Here is a 20,428-nt window from a genome sequence, read left to right as displayed (position 1 = left end):
CCTCCTTCGGGAACCCACCTGCTCCAGCGTGGGGTCCTCCCCGGGCTGCAGGTGGATATCTGCTCCGCCGTGGACCTCCCTGGACTGCAGGGGGACAGCCTGCCTCACCATGGTCTTCCCCACGGGCTGCAGGGGAATCTTCGCTCCGGCGCCTGGAGCATCTCCTCCCCCTCCTTCTTCACTGACCTTGGTGTCCGCAGGCTTGTTTCTCTTACATGTTCTCAATCCTCTCTCCAGCTGCCATTTCCGTCTGTCCCAACTGTTTTTCCATCTTAAAAATGTTATCCCAGAGGCATTACCACTATCGCTGATGGGCTCGGCCTTGGCCGGCGGCGGGTCTGTCTTGGAGCCGGCTGGTATTGGTTCTCTCTCAAACACAGGGGAAGCTTCCAGCAGCTTCTTACAGAAGCCACCCCTGTACCCACCCCCCCCCCCAAAACCTTGCCACACAAAGCCAATACATTCCACCCCTTGCCTCTGTGCATCACATTTTTAAGAACAATCATTAAAATCTACATTTGTCACGCAAAATCTTCACTCACATCAACAAAAAAAGAAATCTTCACACTGAAATCAAAATATCATCACAAAACCGACAAAAAGTGAACAATTTACACACAATCCACCCCTCGCCCCTTCACCACAAGTACAACAATAAAAATTCCCTGCTTGTCATGCAGCTCTTAACTCTGGCTGCGTTCAGTCCGTGTTTTGTCTGTTACCTCTCTCAGTTACTATCCTTATCTCGAATTCCTCGCGTTGCCCACATTCTCCACCAAAAAGACTGTGGTGGGTTGACCCTGGCTGGACGCCAGGTGCCCACCAAAGCCGTTCTATCACTCCTCAGCTGGACAGGGGAGAGAAAATATAACAAAGAGCTTATGGGTTGAGATAAGGACAGGAGAGATCACTCACCAATTACCATCACGGGCAAAACAGACTCAGTTTGGGGAAAATTAACTCAATTTATTACCAATCAACCAGAGCAGGGTAATGAGAAATAAATCCAAATCTTGCTTTTGTTGGTACTTACTTTTTCAAGCAGCAATTTCAAATTTTGGGAAACTCTGTGATTCTGTATACTATGCAATTTAGTGTATTATTAATAATGAAAACATTTCTATATGTGTCTTCTTATCGTATATATTTGATCTAGATTTAAAGGGCCATTTCTAATGCTCTGTTTTGTATGAAGAATGCAAGGATCATGACATTTTCATTGCAAGTTAGTTCGTTGGTGATTGAGATTTGCCCTTCAGTGATCTCTTCAGCTGTGGTTAAAAGTTCCCGTTTCATGGAACTTGGCTTGGTTTTGCTACTGGTGGATGTACTGCCTTTTTTGTAGGAATTTCTTGCTGCAGAGCCATGTGCCAGTACAGAGGAGGACAGTGCCTTTTGGCCTCATTCATACCAGTGCTTCAGAGCTTGGAGATTTCTCCAGAGGTCTGTGTTCTGTGTGTAAAGTATGCTCGGAAAAATTTTCCAGTTTTCTCTGTCATTTGTTTAAAGGTAGAATTTGGTAAGGTTTGATGACGATGAAATACAGACAATTCTGTGTACATGCTGAGGGAGGTTTTTTTCTGTCCCCATGGATGAAGTCTGCAGTGCTGCTGTTACTGCTAGAAAGAATTGTACCTTATGGAGATTCAGGGCAGTGCATGTCTGTCTTAGAAGTGTGGCTGGGAAGCCCTATTATCCCCAACTGCATTTTAGTTTGTGGTATTACATAACAACATGTTGCTGCCTAAAACCACTAGTATGTTTTGAAATGGAGTTATGAAAATAAGGCAAAAACATACAGTGACTTCCTCGCCAGACTAGTCACAGTGAACACAGAGATGAAAATAATCTTCTCTTTTTTTTTTCCTCCTGCTGTGATACTTGGAGTTTTTCATTTTCTGTTAAGTGAATGAAGGGAGATGGATTATTAAAAACTTCCAGATACACAAGTGTGTTTGAGACTTGATTGTTCCATTTATATTTTGCAACTCATGATGAGCACAGGTTGCATTAGCAAAGAGAGTAAGGTATCTTAAGTCCTTTTGTTCTTCCCACGGATATCATTGCTAAGGGCCTCGCGTGAATCCCAGTGAAGTCAGCAGTGCTGCAGAGCTGCTGGGAGCACATTGTTGGATTTTTCAAAATATTCGACTAATGAGACTGTAACACCATTAAAAACCCAGTTGCATTTGTAGTGGACCCAGGAACAGGAAGCACATTACTTCACAGTGCTCTAATGCTGAACATGAACTTAAAGGCTTGTGAAAATTGTCAACTAAAATGGCCTAAAAAAAAAAAAAAGAAACAAGAAACCTCTCAAGCAGCGGACACAAAAAAATCTTGCTGATTCAAAGGGAAAGTGTGCAATCCATGTACAGCAAGAACAGGTGGATTGCATTGAGTAGCGAGTAACAGGGACTGACTGTATGGCAGAAGAACGTGGGTGTTTCACAATGTACTAAAAGCAGTGGAAACTACAAGGCTGACTGCTCAAAAAAGTAGGAATGATGCCACTTAAATCAAAATAGTGTGCAATAAAAAGGGTAAGAGAAGGAGTTGTCAATCCATTTTATAGTGACTTAAAATGCAGAAGGCTAGTGTAAATGCTAAAAAAATGTAAGCAGTTGTTTATTAACGTTGAAGGACAAATCTCTAACTTGATTATATGGGAATGGTATTCCATCAGAATTACTGCCTGATGGAAAGTAGTTTCTGAAAGAGCAATAAATGGAGATTATTTGTCACTTTTCATGCATAGAAGGTAGACTTGCTGATAAACATTATGCTGAAGTGGTGATCAGCAATAGTATGGTAATGTGGGGAGCAGTTAATTCTAAACCAAATCAACAAAAATTATGATTTGGGCCTTCAGTGTATCTGGCTATATACAACTTCTGTTGACAGTCTTGTTGTTCTGCTTCCTCTGTACAGCTCACTTGGGGCTCTGTAGTGGGTGATCTTGACCACATTTTTTACCGGTAATGGATTCACTAAAACTGTCACTTTAAACTATGGCACTTCCAAGGAAGTTTTTACTTCAGATAAATACATAGTTGTATAGTAACTTTTAAAAACTAAAAATAGTACTCCTAACTATTTGCAGCATATCTTTTAGTCATAGCAGCTCTTGAGCCTGGACAAATTTAAGAATATTTAACCCAAATACATAAGCTTTGAGCTTAAACATGTAAATCACCATCAAAAGTGCCCGTATCTTGTCTACATTATTCCTCCTGTGGTTCATCTGTATTCGTGCTTAAAAGAATTTGTCAGGTAATTTCTAAGATTCAGATTTACTGCTTGTGGTGTTGAATGTATAGTGAGATAGGTCTGACTTCAGTGAAGATGATGGAAGTATATTTTGACTTTACAGAAATCAGAATTAGGTTAGCCCAAAAGTTGAGTAAAAACCCCTGACTTTTTCCTAGCCCTTACTTTGACAGGGCTCTCTGACATCAGTTGTGATTAAGTGATCTTTTTAGTCTTGCATGTGGGCATTGAGGTTGCGCTCAAGGCATAAAGTCAGGAGGAGGTAGTAGGTGCTTGGTGTCCTGATAAGGAGGCCCAATGTACTCAGCCTTAAAAAAAAAAAATTAAAAAAATTGAACTACAGTGTTGAACCACAGCTGATTTTTATTTAAATGGGTTTTCAATAAAGCCATCTAATAAGCAGAAATTTCTGGTCGTGGAAAATACAGGAGGGCAACTAGATAGTCATGCAGCGCACTTAAATGTTTTCAAGAAGAAAAAATTATTTAAATGTTTTAAGGATTTTAATTGCCTATTCTGCACATGCGAGCTATGAATTATGTGTTGATTGATCTCTATTATTTGAATAACTAGAATTTAATTTTTTGTTTCAAATGATGTAAAAGAAATAACAACACTTGCATATGTTCATATGTTACTTTAACATAAAAATGTTGCTATTGGCTATTCTATAACAACTCTAACCAAGTCAGACTTTGTATGGCACCCAGCTACAGGGTAATACACTGGGCTTTGGTTCCATGAAGCCTTGAAGTATTTGCACAGCTTTACATCCATGGATAGCTCTGGCACTGTTCATGTGCTGAAAGCTGGCTAGACCCTCCTGAGTTCAGGCCTGTGCTATAATCAGTGACTTATTTAATGTAGCTTTTGTGAGGGCCAGTGGGAGCCATCTTTCCTGAATAAGCTAGAATAGCTTAACCTGGGAAAAGGGTGAAGGATCAATTTTCTGGGGTTAATTCCAGGCCATTGTGCTGGAACTGGTCAGATAATGTTCTGGGAATGTGAAATGCAATAGATTCCTCTTAGAAGCTATGAATCAGAGTAGTGCACTCTTCCAGAACTATGACTGATAATATGCCAACATTTTCTAGAATAAGGCAAAGCATAGTTTTTCACTAGACTGAGTGACAATTGCTAGATGTCGTGTGAAGAAGACAGGAATGAAGCAGTATTGAATGGACAAGGTAATGTAAAGCTTACTTTGTTTAGGACAGAGAGGTCATTAAAGAAGTTTGACTACCGCAGTGGATGGTTAGATTGTTTTTTGTACATGTAATTTTCCACTGCATATGCAAGTACTATGTTTATGGAATCGGCTTTAACAGCTGGATGCCGTCAGACTGAGGATGCAGTTGCATGGCAACTTGCATCAGCCTAAATCTAGGCCATTGTAGCCTCGCTCTACCCTCAGAGTAAGGTCCTGCCCACTTCCTTGAGTTAGCTCTGAGTGCTTGTGTGAGCACACACTAAGCTGGTAGAGGCAGCTTATGCATCTGGAAATTAACCCAGCTCAAATGTGTGATGAGCTTTCAGGTAGATTAACTCACTGAAGCAGCTCACAGCATCATCGCACGAGAGCTAGTACCAGTGCAAGGGAAGTGGTGGGAATGTCTCGACAGGGGTGAAAAGGATTTAAAGAAGGCTAAGCAGCTGTGGAAAAATGAATATGAATATTAGAATGTTTTGTTCACATTCAAGTAGAATAAACTGTGCTTTGTTAGAGATTTTTATCATTGACATTCTGAATGATTAGCCAACAAGAGATCTCTGCCACCAGTTCCCCCTGTTTTTCGTGGTGACTATCAAGATTATGATAATAATCATGTGAGGGCAAACAAAGGAGACAAAAAGATCTCTCCGTGTTCCAGTAAGCCTGTAGTCCAAACAGGGCAAATGAGTGATTTAAGTATAATGGTGGTCAAACTGGATGTAGGTAAAAGGAACGTTACCCGTGAAAGTAGCATCTCAAGCCATGTAACATACAAATCCTTTGAGTCATAGGACTTAGACTATCATGGTAACTGAGAACACTGTTGGAGGAGGGGCGGAAAACATACATTTTCTGAGTGGATGAAAGAGTGCTCGTATTTCAACTGTGAGGAGTAACAGGGGAAGGAAGTTCTGCTCGATTAGAGTGAGGACTAGTGTGAGAAATGATGTAGAACTGAGATACAAGTTAGGGTGAAGTTTTAAAAGGATGTTAGAGGTAGCAAGAGGCAAGCTCACAGTAAAAAATAGATGTGGTATAATTTTTCATGTTCTCTCGATATTCTTTGGGCAAAACAAAATGTCATTTGGGACCACTTTGACAATTACATGTTAGCATCTTAAAAGCAATCTTTAAATTCCGTCATGAGAGATGTCTAATATAGAAACATCTTAAATCACACAGGAGTTGGAGTAAGTAAGAAGACAATATGAAAGGTCTTCATATTACTTGGAAAGGAAGCATGTAAAGGGGGTTATTTAAATCTCTAATTTTAAGAGTTTTGTTTTATAGCATAATCACCCTTCTCATCTTCGCAGTGGGCATATATGAATATGTCAAAAGGAAGCCACACCTTCCTTAAAAGCACAAGAGAACAACTTTAGAAAGAGGGATTGTTTTAAGGCCAAATCAGGATTGTATTGCTGCCAAGTGAATTTTTGCACTAGGAGCTTGTGGAAGGAGGAAGAAGTGTTAATGTGATAACAGTCAGTGGAGCTCGCTCTGCGTGTAACTTGTCATTCACAGCTCTAGCTCCCCTCCATGCAGAGGAAAGGGGACGAAATACTGCCCAGTTGTTACACCTGAAAGAAGACATCTAAACAGAGGCAGGAGATGGTTCTGGCAGGGTATGTACCCAGCACTGAGTCTTGCTGCTCATCCTTTGTCACCCTGCAGAAGGACTGCCTCTGTGTGATGCACCCACTACCACTACCACCACTTGTCTGCAGTGCTCATGCACATGCTGTCTCAGTGTATTCTGGCTGGATAAGCAAATGCCAAACAGATTGTAGTTTGGAATAAAAATCCCCAAATTTTACTTTTCAGAGAAATTCAGAATGTTTTCTTTAATAAAAGTTTGGAACTGAGCAAGGAGTCAGTGAAATTGGAAAAGTGAGGAAGGATATTAACTAGAGGTTTTTTTTTTTATTGCCCTTTGATGGCTTTACACTTCTGTTTTTAGGATATGCTCACTTCCACAAACAGCAAGATTTTAAACAGATTAGGGAACAGTATTTTAGATTTGCAGAATTAAATACTGAAGTAAAAGAGTGATTCTGTCTGTGTGGAGCTTTGTGGATTGAGGTATGTCGTTGTTCTTGGCTGCATGAAATCTCACATCAGTGAATTTGAATTTTTGTCAGACACTTCAGTGTAATCAGGTTTTCTCATTAAAAGCACTTGTATCTTCTGAAAAGTGGACAGTCTTCAGTCTCACACTTTATTACATAGTCTTTTAAGTATGCTTGCAGATCAAATAATGTGTCTGCATCTAAAAATTTAGATAGGTTAGTTTGTTACATTTGAATTCTTACAAAAATGTTTTCCTTTTGAGATGTGTGCAATAATGATTACTTTCCATTTACTAATTTATAAATGCATGTGTGGGCATCAGTGTTGAGTTCTTTGGGAAACAGTGGAAGTTTGTCAGGAAAGCGTTCAAGGTTTTGCAATACAAAGTAGTTTTTGTTGTACAATGCATGTGCTAAAGAATAGCTTTAGCAGACAAGTTTGACTAAAATGCTCAGTAATACTGTGACGTGTCACTGCCTGGTGCGAAATGAGTCACTCCCTATAGAAATGCAAAATCGCATTATAGAGTCCAGAGTCTTGTACTTTATTCATATATGGACAAGAATGTCCTTTGTCCACAATACTGTTTTTCTTCAATATCTGCATGCATTTAATTTAAGCTTATAAACACCATGCTGAGTATTGGTGTATACACTATCTCATGCTAATGATCTGTTTGATTTGCATCATTTGCCTCTGTTTTCTATGGGTTCAGTATCTTATTGTCCTTTTTCACTGCTCTTTTAGATGTGATTGGAGATGAGGTATGGTTGTCAAACTCGAATGGCTATTTTGTAATATGTAGAAATACCGGCCTCAGAGCTGTGTTTATTTGCGCTTGTCCAGAACAATTGCTTATGTTCTGTCTGAACAGTTGCAATGAGTAGGAAAGGTCATTTAGTGCTACTTGGAAGGACCATAGCTAGAAGTCATCAAAGGGCAGTGTGAAACCTTTCTGTGCAGAGATCTGGAACAAGTTTGGAGAAAGCATGATTGATAGTTACTGGAGCTCCGTGATTTATACAAGGGAGTGGAGATCAAGGCTTTATTTAGGAATAGGATTTTGCTCTCTGGAAGGGGGCTGGATTTTGCCACAAGTAAGTTGGATTTATTGGCAAGGAGGAGTAGGAGGCATGTAGAAATCTTGAAAAACTATGAGTTTGCAATGGGATGGACTCAGTTTCTGGAATGTACTTCTCAGTGTTTTTGCTGCCTCCAAAGTTCAGCAGCTACCAAGGGCATCAAGAATAAAAGCACTGTGGTTTAGACATGCCTATGTGAAGCCTGCGTTGCTTGCTTTTTCATCCCACTGGTGTGGTCAAACGGTTAAAGTGAAATAGGCAATGCTAGGGGATGCACTGAGAAAGCATATCTAGGTACCTGGGAAGGATGTGAAGTCCGATATGGATTTCAAATTTAAAGCATTTGAGGTGGCGGATCACCATGTCCAAAGGAGAGACTTCAGATCACAATGTGTCGTAAAATTGTAGCGCTAGAAGCAGTGGCTATGCCCAAGTTCAGCTGGTTTAAGAGCCTATAGTACCCAAAGGTAAAAGTCCATCTTCAGGATAATGGTATTACCACAGCAGATTGGATAAGTTAATAGCAAGCTCTGTTAATCATTGGGTGGTCCAGCTCATTTGTGAGAGACTGGGGGGGAGCACTGGGGGAGGAATTATGTTTGAATTGTTCTTTATTAGAGTTCAACTCCTTTGGCCAGAATGTCTTGGAATAGCAAATGCCAGGCCTCTCTGCAGTTGAGATGTTGTGCTAGCTCCGTGTTGCTGGGATCAAGCTTCTGCTTTGTGACAGCTGCTCTTTTTTCCTTTAAATGTACAACACACATTTCTCTTTCTGTTACTCAGCGGCAAATGTTTAAACTCTGTGTTTGTGGTTAAAAAGAATAAAGAATGCGTGTAATTAGGAAGCTGAGAAAGTTATGGGAAAGAAATAAAAGATGGTGCTTTTACAACTACAGTTGAGAGTCTTGCCAAAATTATCTGAATATGGTTACTGATTGCTTAATATTTCCTGTCAAAGAAGTTTAGCAAAGAAAATTATTTCAAACAAGTACTGTATCCATTATAAGAGAAAGGACTTAGCCTTTTAGATTTAGACGTGGTGGAATACATTCCTTAAACACTTCCTGCTAGAATAACATTAAACATTCTGTATGTTTCTAGCTTGTGTATTTGTCTAGTAATCTTAGCTCGTAGAGCTGCAGGGTCTCACCAGGAGCTTAAATCAAAAAGTGTTTTGCTGGTGATAGATCTGAAGGCAGGAGGAGACTCAAGTCCCATTTAAAAATTGAAGGATTTAATACACACTGGTGACATTTTGTTTAAGTGACAGACTTCAAATCAGAGACCTTTACTCTTGCAGATGATACAGAACTCATGGTGTATTGCATTTTCTGAATCTGGCATTGCAGTATTTTATAAGCCGTTTGGCAAGTAGCTGTTCACAGTTAATATAACTGGTGACACTTATATGTTGTGTTCTTAAGTTCAAGTGTCCATACATGTGTGGGAAAGTGCTTTTGCAATTTAAAGGCAGAAGGTCAAATTTAATGAAACAGAATCATAAACAGTGCATATCTTTGTGATAGAAAGCAAAGCTGATAGAAAGTAACTTTTCAAGCAAAGGTTTATTGCAACTCCCCTTGAAAGCAAAGGTAGTTATATCTCTTTCTAGCTGTTTTCTCCCCTCTCCTTTCATTATTACCTGTTTCTCAAAATAACAGCAAGTACATGATCTTCTCTGGGATGTTCGCTGCAGTATTTCTGTCCTAGGACTCTTCACTCTTTCAACCTTGAGTTACAGACTATATAAATTAACAGGATAAACCAGTCTTGTACTTTGATAAAAGAACATGAGAGTGTACCAATAAATGACTCCTTAGCAGAGTACTGAAAAGAACAAAAGTATATATAGCTCTTGCTGGGAACAGAAAACAGAGACTAGTGGCGAGGAGAGGGGGGAAGGCTGGAGGCGGGGGGGGGACCGTGGGGCTGGCTTGTGAGAGAGAATATTTAGGATGGAAGGCTGGATGAATTATCATCTGTAGATGCACAAAGTAACTGGTCATTCTAAAATGTTTCATTTCCTGGCTAAGTATAAATTCTCTGAACAATTTATCAAGCCACTGCTTGTAGCGTGGGAAATTTATTTTTTTTTCTTGATGCTTATGCAGCAAAATGGAACCATAGCTGGACAGTTCTTTTGGCCCTCTGAGTTGGGCTTAACACAGGAACTAACATCATGATTAGACTTTTTTTCTGGTAAAATTTATCTTTAAGTGATTTAATTATGAATTGTTTCATAGGACCAATATATACTGATGACAAGGGCGGAGGGGACACAAGTGCATCTGGAACATGTCCATGAGGCCACCATTCATGAAAGTATCTAGATGAGAAACTTGGCGATGGTCCTGTCAATAGACTTGTCTTTAAGTGGTAAGGAAATGCTGTTCTTCAATGCAAAGCACAACAGGCTCTCACTGTGTGACTGTAAATCTTAAGATACAAAACTAGTGACTTAAGTAAATACACAATTTACAAACTGTCAGATGAATCTCCAGAGCTAACCTGTCTAATGGACATGACATTACATCAGTGGATGCCCTTTTTTCAGTTTGACAAGGCTATATCTAGCTATATCAAATTCCAAGGTGGGAGAGACCTTAGAGATAAAAGCAAAGTTTATCTTCTCTGCTGTTTGAACCTGAGTTGACTAAATCAAACAGGGTGACCTCACATTAAAAATAGACTCTAAATGCAGTGAAGTATGCTCTAAATGAGTTTAGTTTGTGTCAGTATAAATAAATATAAAAAAGCTATTTAAAAAATCTATATATTATAGATTCCCTGAGTTCCTTTGATTTATGTACATTCACTGTAATTTAAAAAAGGAAACAAACCATAAATTCTCTGTTTATGTTCAGGTTAGCAATGGAATGTTTGCATCATGCTAGTGGGAAAACGATTGGACTACTTGAAGGTACTGTCAAATGCAGAAAATAAACACACTGAAGAAGAAAAGACTTATTTTCCTGTCTATTCCCTATTGCACTTTTAAATCTCTTTAGGAGATCATTCCCTAATTATAGGAAAAAATCCGATATAAAATCATTTAAATAATGACACTTCTTTAGTTGTTACTTTTCTTTTAAAGGGAATCAATCTCTCCCCTCCAGGCTAGTTGAGATAGAAGTTAAATTGCTATTTTCACCAGCCAGTAAACAAGTAGCTTATCCAGGACTTCTCTTTCATTCCCATGTGTATACGTGTGCAGATGCAAACTGATAATCCATATGGTCTGTAATAATAGGTTCTGAAGAGTTAGTTTAGTTCATCTCGAGTTACAGTACGTCAAGAAAGTTATACTAAGAGCAATATTTTCTATGGCAAAGATGCTGCTGTAGAATGTGCAGAATTTCAAAAGTTACAAAGGCATTTGTCTGACTAAACTTGAACATACCTCTAAGGAAGAAATGGACAACAGGTGATCTGCTGTCCCGAACAAGATACAGATAGGAAATATTAGAAACCGTATAATAGGAACAGCATAATAACCACAAGGCACTTAGTTTCCTGCGCTTCCTGTATCACCTTCATTAGTGTTACTGACTGTGGCCTGTGTGCAGCCATAGGAAATGGTATTGCTGGATTTGCAGTGGCAATATACTGTGTAGGAAGAAGGTACAGAAGAAGGAACTTTAAAAGAAGTTTAGAAGTAGTAATTGAGCCGTTTTGCTTATAGACTCCCATAGCTGAGCAATATACTTGGTTTGGTTTCCGTTCACTGTGAATGCACATGCATCCCCAAAAGAAATGGAACCAATTAGAAAAAATAAAAACATACCTTGCTCCACTGGCTTTAATCTCTAGTTGTTTTTGGAAAGTTAATGGAAAATATAAACAGTGCAAAAACATAAGCCCTATGCAGAGACAGTGAGTAAGCTTTCCTCAATTTGTCTACAAGGGGGAAAACCAGCTTTGTTTATTTAGGCTTGGTTTTGAGTCTTGGTCTGAAGCTGCAAGGAAGTACTTTACCTCACATCCAGATTTGCACGCTGCAGAACTGCTTTTATCTGACATATGAAGCCTCAAGTCATGTAGCAGGGCGTATTGCTTGAGTGCTGTGATGGGTAGTTTGGCCTTAGCGGTGCTGATAATTTTATTTTTGCACAATATAAGATGGAGGTGATAAATATATGGTAATAAGACCAAATGCCTTGCTGTGATCAAAGTCAGCATTTATGTTTTACACCACTGCCTCTTTATTCCGTCCCTGTCCCACTGACATTAGTAGAAAAACCTTTTTTTCTTTTGAAATTTCCATGGTTCAGCAGCGTGAAGATTTTGTGTGAGGGGTGCTTAAGCATCAACAGAAAATGGACTCTAGATGGATTTAAATCTAAAACCTGGAATCTGTTTCATGAAACCACCTGTTTGAAAAGCTATTCATGGAAGAAAGTTAATAAGTTTGGAAGAAAATGGAAGAAATTGCCCCTCTTTTCTTTCCCTCTGAGCTACTTGCTGGCAGCTGCTGGAGACTGCCAGCTCAAATGCTGCGGCTCTTCCCCCCCCCTCCACGTGCGTGTGCGATTTGCTCAGGTTTTGAGCAGGGTCTTGCATAAAGCATAGATGGAGAGAAGTGTGTGTCAGAAGAAAATAAAGGAAATGGAAAGAAACATAAGGCAAAGAGATAAGTGATAAGGAGCAGTTAGGCAACTGAGAGAAAAACAAACTAAATGGAAGCAGTGGTAGTGAAAAGAGACTAAGTTGAATTGTCTGAATTGAAAAGAAGTGCAAAGGGATCAGTGATCAGTGCATGAGAAGAAAACATGTCTTGGGATGCATGGCTGGCTTAATGTTTCTGTGAGAGAGAGAAAATCTACAAAGCTTAGTAGAAATACTCAAGCGATGGGAGAAAGTGAGAGCTCTGCACTGCTGTACTGTAATGTGAGGTAAGCATGCAAACAGGACTGCCAGGAAGACCTGGCGCAGGAGTTTAGTGTCTTAATAGAGCTGACTGCCCCTGGCACAGAGCTGTATGTAATACAATAGTTGTCAGTGGTGAAAGTGATTTTCTGGCTCTCCCCTTCTCTGCTTCTTGTTTCAGTTTTTGAGCACTGAGCCAAACTCTTATATTTCTCAATTTCATGAAGATGATGATACTCTAACAAAGATCAAGCTTTGTCCCTGGTATTTGAACTTGTGGCATTGATTTAACCTTGATGGTATGGAGGAGCATCGATTTTGCTGTGTATTTCCCAGGAAGGCAAACAGTGTTTATACTTCAGCCTTGCACTGAGAGCTTCAGCAAGCTTTTAGTTGTCACTAGGTCTCTGGGAACCCAGCTGGTAGTGGCTGCCTAGGGAATACACTGAATTGCTGCATCCTTTCTTGCCAGGGACATGTTTCATTCCTGTGCCTCTTTTCCAGTATCAGAACTATGTTGGCTGTCAGAGGATGATAGGTACAGCTAGGGGCCACCTCTTTCCACAGGCTCTGAAACTGGGATCCTCAGGCTGCCAGGAGAAATTGCAGCAAACCTCTATTGAAAGCAGAGCTAAATTCTCACAGGTTCACAAATGAAGTACATAAAGTTAAAGTGCTAATGTTTTAATTAGGATTTCAAATTAAATTATTATGAAGCATTAAATGTGCTACCCCTTCCAAAGTAATAATTTCTGCCATGATTTCCTTTAAAACTTCATTTTTGCAAATTCTGGCACTAGGGATACAGGTGAGAGAAGTGCCAACTTGAGCTAATTTTACCAGCACAAAGGACTGGGATTTGAGAGGTAACAAAAGGAGGGGGGTAGGGGACTCCCAGAAGAAATTACTGAACCTATTGCAGAAAAATAATGCTGTAGAAAATTGAATTTCTGTTTATAATTTAATATTATTATATATGCCTTTTGGGTGGGTAGGATTGCCATTGCTTTACCAATAATCATGCGCTGTTTCTTTGCAAAAGTCTGTCTGTTGCACTGGCAGAGTGCTTCCAAGCCAGGAGCCATTGATCTGAGTTTTGTTGTACAAGTCTGCCTTCTTTCTAGAGCATTTAACTTTTTTGTGTAATTTTTAAACACATAGCTTATTTTTGTGGAGAAGTATTTGCTGATTGTCAGAATTCTTAATGCCATTTGAAATGTATTAGGCCACAGTGCTATGGATCTTTACATATGCATGGTAGTTTGCAAATAAGTGTTGAGACCAGACATGCACAGGTAACTCTGTAGTCAAGCAATAGTTTAAATATTGGTAATTTCTGAAGTATTTTCTGTGTGATAATTGTAGACCATACACAGATGTCCTAATCTGTATGTATGCCCTAAAGGAATACTGATAGTTCTACATTGTAGATGCATAGATTGTTTAAGAAAATACCCACCACCTATCCAGCCATTATTTATGAATGTAAGTAAGAGAAACCTTTGCTATACTGTGCTAGAAGAAACACAAGGACAAAATATTGCTTGAAAAGAAGGCATTAAGTAATAATAATGTAGTAGTTTAGCTGTTTATGACTAGAATATGAAATTAAACAGAGCTCATATTTTGGCAGTGTTGAGTCCTGCGTGCTCCTCTGATGAGTCTCTTGGGCTAGACTCTTAAGAAGTATTTACATGCCTAGAGATTTAGATAAGCACTTGGTGGGGTTTTCAAAAGCATCCAGGTCTCTCATACCTCTTGGGTTTCTTGAGGGGATAAGGGGGTGCATGTGTGTATGTGCATCCATATAAAAGCTGTTGATTAATTCTATTCTTTCGAAGCAAAAGCACATTCAATTTAATAGGAAATAGCATTCCATCCCAGTTTGCTGAGCCACTGAGCTGTTTCACAAATATTGTTTTGCTTGCATCTTCCTTTCCTATAATTTTTCGGTTTATTCTTGTTTTCCCTCACTTGCTTGTATTTGTGAGACAAAGGGGAAGCTTGTTAATACTTGTACCTTCTGACTTGCATGGAGAAGGGTATCCTTTGACACATATCAGCAGGTTTAATGGCATGATGTTGTTATGTGTCCTATTTATTGCTGACATAAATTTTGCAAATTCCAGCTTAGCATGGTTTTGTTGATGAGCGCTGACAGATTTACATTTAAGACAGAAAAAAAAAAGAAAAAGCTAGAAGTGACTACAAAAAAAAAAAAGTGTAAAAGTGACTGAACTAGGGAATATTTTGTAAAATATTGCCCTTATGTTTCTGATAATTGTCCGTTAATCTTCCAGTCAGCACAAGAGAGCAAGTGTGTTATATTTACTTGCATAATCAGTATTCAACATTTTGGTTACTGATGTAGTATTTAGAAATGTTGACTCACTGTAACTGTATGTGATGTGATTTATGATCCTTATGGAGGTTCTCAGCTTCGTTAATGATACTCCTGTGGAAAGCTACTTCTGCTGAATCAGGACTGCAACTGGATGTTGTAGTACCCTGTTGTTTTCTATAAATTTAGTTTTAGCAGAATCTATTCAGCTAGTCTAGGATCTATTATTAAAAAAAAAAAAAAAGTGAATCCTGTAATTGCAGACTCAGTTAAACTTATGTTAGTGTAAAATAAGTGACCACATGTTCCTTGCTTTGTGTACAATTTCAGGTAGCTTTGATACAAAGTTTTCTGAAGTTTGGTTTTGAGACAAAGGTGTTCAGCTGGACAGCACAGAGTTTATTCAATTACTTATTGGGGTCAGAAGTGTCTCGTATAATCTTGAGCAAACTGTTCAGCTTTATGCTAACCAAATGATTGCCTATGTGCACTGAATGCAGATTTTTATTTTCCCTTTTGTAAAGTTGCAGTTATTAAGGAACAATCCATGGTTGCATATATCAGCAGGAAACCAAAACAATTTTGCAGATTTTAAAAGTGTTATCATTCAAAATCTGAAAATTTGAAACATCTAGTCATATCATTTTGCAGATGGAAAACAGGTGTAAACACTTTTCATTTCACTTTTCTAACAGACTGTCTACAATAAAAATACCTTTCTTGCAGAGATTGTACACTCATTTTTTAATTTTGCTCTCTGACAAAACCTGGAATTGCATTCTTATAATAAAGTTTAATGATTGTGCAGTACTTGACAACTCACAATTTGTATCCTGTAAACATAGCTTTCACTTGCTTTGCCTGTTCAGAAGTACATGTAGACTATTTTATGTAAGACAGCTTTCTTCAGGGCAAAGAGTAGAGATCTGGGACTCTGGCATTCTAATTTCAGAGTTACCACTTGTTTACTGTGTGGCCAAGGACAAGTCCGTTTAACCCAAATTCAGTCAAGTATTTAGGCTTCCAATTCCCCCCCTAAATTACTGGCACATTAGGAGCTTGGGTGTGTGGTTCAGTCTCTACCAATTTGTTCCTCACTATTCCTGTAGCATCAAAAGCTATAGCAGTGGCTAATAAGTAGCTGTTGCTGAGAGCAGAAAGTCTGGAATCCAGACCTGTGAACAAGCAACGTCAGCAGCACAAGTAGCATGGGCTTTCTTTTAATGAGAGACTCAAGACCTTTGGAGTGTCACAGAAAAAGTCAAACTGTCCATTACATAGTGAAGATAAAATATTCCGAAATATGTTAAGAACTTTGAAAGAGCATGCTTTCTTAGAGGAAGAGACAGCACCCTTCTCAGTGTGCAGACTTCTTTTTAAGTCTAGATTACACAGCCTATATTTACACATACTTTGGCTGGATTTTGATAATAAGGTTAATTTTAAAAGACTGCCTGGTTGTGTACAGACTGGATCAGCTGGGTACAGGATTTTGAGTGTTGACCAGGTAACAGCAAGTGCACAGCATTCCTGACCCTGCTTAGAATTCACTTTCTGGCACAGACTTCTTGCAGAACAACTTAAAGGAGTATCAGAGCTATAATGTAATGTCTGATGTTTTGGTTACTAAATTAACAAAAACCATAATCAAACCCTAAATTCTGGCAAAAAATTAAATTATAAGAAATATATTAGAAAGAGCATAGCGATCATATGGGGTAAGTTCTGAGTATTGCTGTCAAAGAAAGGAGATTTAATTTTTTTTTCCACAGATATAGCAAATAAATTGAGTCATAAATAATATTTCACTAGATGTTATTGTTGACTTTCATAAACTGCAGGACCATGACTGGCACATTGTCCTGTTTTTACAGATGACTTAATTGTTTAATGCCAGACACTTCATCTTACCTTATGAGTTGTAGATATTTGCTTAGAGCAGGAGGCATTACTACATTGTTTGCTGCTTACTTTAGAGATGATGAGTTTCTAAAGCACATACACAGAATCTTACAGGTCTGTCAAGACCTTTGATATAGTTGTGTCTGTTTGCTTTTTTTTTTTTTCTTGAAAGGCCAGCAATCAAAAAATATTTCATGCATCCCAGAGTTAACATCAGAAGGAATTGCAAGGGTGCTAGGAAATCACAGAAATGGTCAAACACCCACATTGTATATATTGTATGGCAGATCTTTATATAAAGCACTCATTAGCTTTGTCAAAATGGCATGCCCTTCTCTTGAAAAATTTCTATCGTGATAATACTCCCACATGGCAGAATCTTTTGTTTAGACTATGCAAAATCATATAGGTTGTTCAACTAATCAGACTCTTAATATTTTTTTCTTCTATCTTTTTTTGATTGTGTAAGTCCGTCCTGAAGAAAAGAAGGCACTCATCAACCAGTAATCTCGTTAATGTCATGTTCTTGGGTTCTGTGCCTTTTCCTTTTTCTTCCATGTGGTTTCCCAAGCAAAGGCTGTTAGATTGATTAAATACGTTTTGACATGTACCTAGGTGCCGTCAGCAGTCCTTATTCATACAAATTGATTTAAGTTAGGAGAGATCACACTAAGTGGTACAGAAGAACTGTGCATAAAAGAAATTAAATCAGCGGAAATTCTTGTCTGCATAGTTACGAGTTTCTAACACCATTAGTCTGAAAGCAGAACCTCTGGTTGATCAGTTGGTGAGGATTTTTTTTGCTGAAAGACGTCTTGGATTGTCTCTTTGAGGTGTGTCTTGCTGAAACTCCTACATCAGCGGGGAGTTCTGTCATTGCTCAAATGTTCCGGTATGTACCAGTGCTTGTAAGGGCTTTCTTGATCCCAGAATACATGGCTTGTACTATTTGAGCTTCCTTTCTAAATAAAACTAAGCTGCCACTTCTGAACCTTTGCCAGAACTGTGCTGTTGCAGCTCAACAGCTGTGGCTGTTCATTGATTCAGCGTGGTAGCTGTAGACCTTACGTTACATGATGTGAACGGGTATTTTTTTCTTTATGAGCATATGGGGAGTTTTGATAGACTCAGTCCATTCTTGTTGATACTGGCAGCTGTAGAGTTGACTGTAGTGGTCTCAGCTGATTGCCTGGCTGGGTTCTCTGAACTTTGGGTCATACTCAGCTGTGAAATATTTGTTCCATGTTAGAAGGTAGGCTTAATAATAATGCTTTACATATATCTGCATGCGACCCATTAACAGTGACATGCTTGAAGCTGAGTTAATGTTACACCAGCAGCTCACAGAACATCACCACGCGGGAGGTACGCATGTGGGGACACCCTCAGATCCCTACTTCCCAGGCAAGTCACATTTGCAAACATATTTCTCTTCTATTCCTCTTTATTTGGTGTATCTTTTTATATCTTGGTTAATCTGTCTTCCTAAAAATAATCTACTGTGATCTTGTTGCTCGTGTTTGAGAAGTTACAAGTAATGAAATAAAGGGTTCATAAATATTAGTGAGACAGGAATGTTCTTCATGAATGTAAACACTCTGGCAGTACTTTCATGCATTTCTTTAACTTTGTTTGTGTGATTCAGAGATCTCTCGGTAGAAAAAGTATGTTTTGCTTCTTGGGAAAGAGGTCCTTGAGATTCCTGGTGTCCTTTAGATGGCCTGGAGGTTTTTTTGTTATGCAAATAGAATTTCGACCCTAAATCTGTGCTCTGAAAATGACATGGGGCTCAGTTTTTATTTTTCATGTTGTATGAAATTTTTAAAATTAGAAAATATTTAAGAAGTATTTTAATGGTATTTATCTTAGTCTGTCCTTAAAAGTTACACATTTCTACCTATATTTAAAATCCTTCATATTTTTTAAAAATACAACTCTTTTTGGTATTTTGATTTTGTTGGCTGCTGGGACAAGATTTGCTCTTGGGTCCATCACAAATCCCTAAAGGCAGTTTAGATGTAGAGCATGCCCTTTCTTTACTCAAGATAGCATGAGCACAGTCATGAGCTGTCGTTGAAGTACGGGCACATCCTACAGCTCATACTTTGTATTTCTACTTTAAATATCTGGGAGTAGGGATCTTTGGTGAAACACTAGGACATGAATTCCTGTGGCCATGGATGTGGTGTTCTGAAGTTCTGGTTCAGCTGTTTGTAATGGGTAATGAATTCCAAGAGAATCATCCAACTGTATGCAACACTTCTTTGTCTCCCTGCATTTATATAAAAATGTACTCTGCCATAGGTACTGCCAGAACACTGTTTTAATTTTTGTATCCACAATATAATTATAATTTTTAGTCAGTGTTACTGTCTCATGTAAATTCCAAAATATTGTATTACATTTTAGAATTATGCATAAACTGTTAGCAAAAGAGAAAGCTTCTTTTTTGTTGTTTTGTTTAAATACCCATGTACAAGTGTTGTTGAATTCAGAGTTATTTTATACCACTAATGTAGCCATGAGACCAGTAACAAGTGTTTGTTTTTTAGGGTGCAGCTTCTTGCACTCCATGATTTTGATTAAATATCAGCAGGACCCAGTTTAGCTGCTTGATTAATCTTTTCAAAAACCCCAGTTCTCTCTGTCGCTGTCAGAAATCTTTTTTAGTTTTTTCCCAAGTGCTTTGGAGAAATCTGTGCTACTGCTAGCAGAAAGTTTAGTGGAAGAAAAAGTTATAAAATACTCCATGTAAAGGTGATGACCCTTTGAGCTTGATACTGCGAGGTGCTGAGCACTCCAGTCTTGATCCAGCAAAGCACTTACACACTTACTGAAGAATGAACTTAAAACGATTTGCTGGAGGTAAGCCAGAGTGTTCCATATTTGCAAGACTGAAACATATGCACTTTGTAGTAGACCCCTTATTTATTTTGGGGGGTAGAATAAATCTTTTTTTCTTTCAAGTACATCAGCACAAGAATATTTTTGTTTTCTTTGAAAACACAACATAGGGAGGCAACTGAAGAGTTCTTGCCATCGTTTAGTGCTTAACCTCCAAAATAAGAGGATTGGATTTTCTCCAAAGCATTAGAATAGTATGAGCTGTGTCAATATAATTCAAAGAACAGCTTCAAGTACTGGTACACTTTTATAATTTGACTTTTTCCCTCATTCTGTTTTTTTAAGGAGCCTGAGAAAAATCTCTTTTTAGGTATATATTACCCATTTTCATTTGCAGATGATTTTCCACTTTTAGTGGCTCTGACATCCTTGTCTCTGCATGGCTCCAGGCCCTGTCTTGGAACATTCTTGGTGCAGGAGAAGAGACCTGAAGAGGCTGCCATTCTCATACCTGGTTGGTTTCAGCATTCTCTGCAGCTGTTCCAGGGGCGAAGTGCTGTGTTTCTTTTGTCTTTTGTTTAGATTTGTGTTTGAAAATGTGCATCTTAGTTTAGTTTCTCAGTGTGGGGCACCACTTTTTCTTCTGATCACTCAGACCTTCAGTAGATCTCTAGAAGTCAATCACAGGGCTGTCTATAAGCTGCCCATTCATTTTGGGTGCTCACCTAGTCAATAAAGCAGAACGCTTTGTTCTTTTTTTAGAGTATTTTTCTATCACAGTGGAAAACTTTGTGCAGATGGCTCTGCCAGTGTGTACTCCTTTATGTTATCAAAGATGTG

General features: G+C 38.6%; 1 protein-coding gene across 6 annotated transcripts in view; it reads left to right on the top strand.

Annotated features, from left to right (window-relative positions):
• The window catches only part of SH3GL3 (SH3 domain containing GRB2 like 3, endophilin A3), a 58,196-nt gene that overhangs the window by 13,519 nt on the left and 24,249 nt on the right, over positions 1-20,428 (top strand). Inside the window, exon 2 of one of the 6 annotated variants that reach the window (XM_075045148.1) lies at positions 9,879-10,011. The exons of 4 other annotated variants lie outside the window; for them this stretch is intronic. The gene's annotated coding sequence lies outside the window, so the exon portion shown is untranslated. Of the gene's footprint in view, positions 1-9,878; positions 10,012-10,535; positions 10,556-20,428 lie in introns of those variants that run through there. One more of the 6 variants, XM_075045145.1, reaches the window with a different exon arrangement.

Source organism: Buteo buteo, chromosome 13 (genome assembly GCF_964188355.1).
Source record: "Buteo buteo chromosome 13, bButBut1.hap1.1, whole genome shotgun sequence".
Lineage (NCBI taxonomy): Eukaryota > Metazoa > Chordata > Aves > Accipitriformes > Accipitridae > Buteo > Buteo buteo.
Note: the sequence above shows the minus strand (reverse complement) of the source record. Positions and strands in the feature narration are given on the sequence as shown.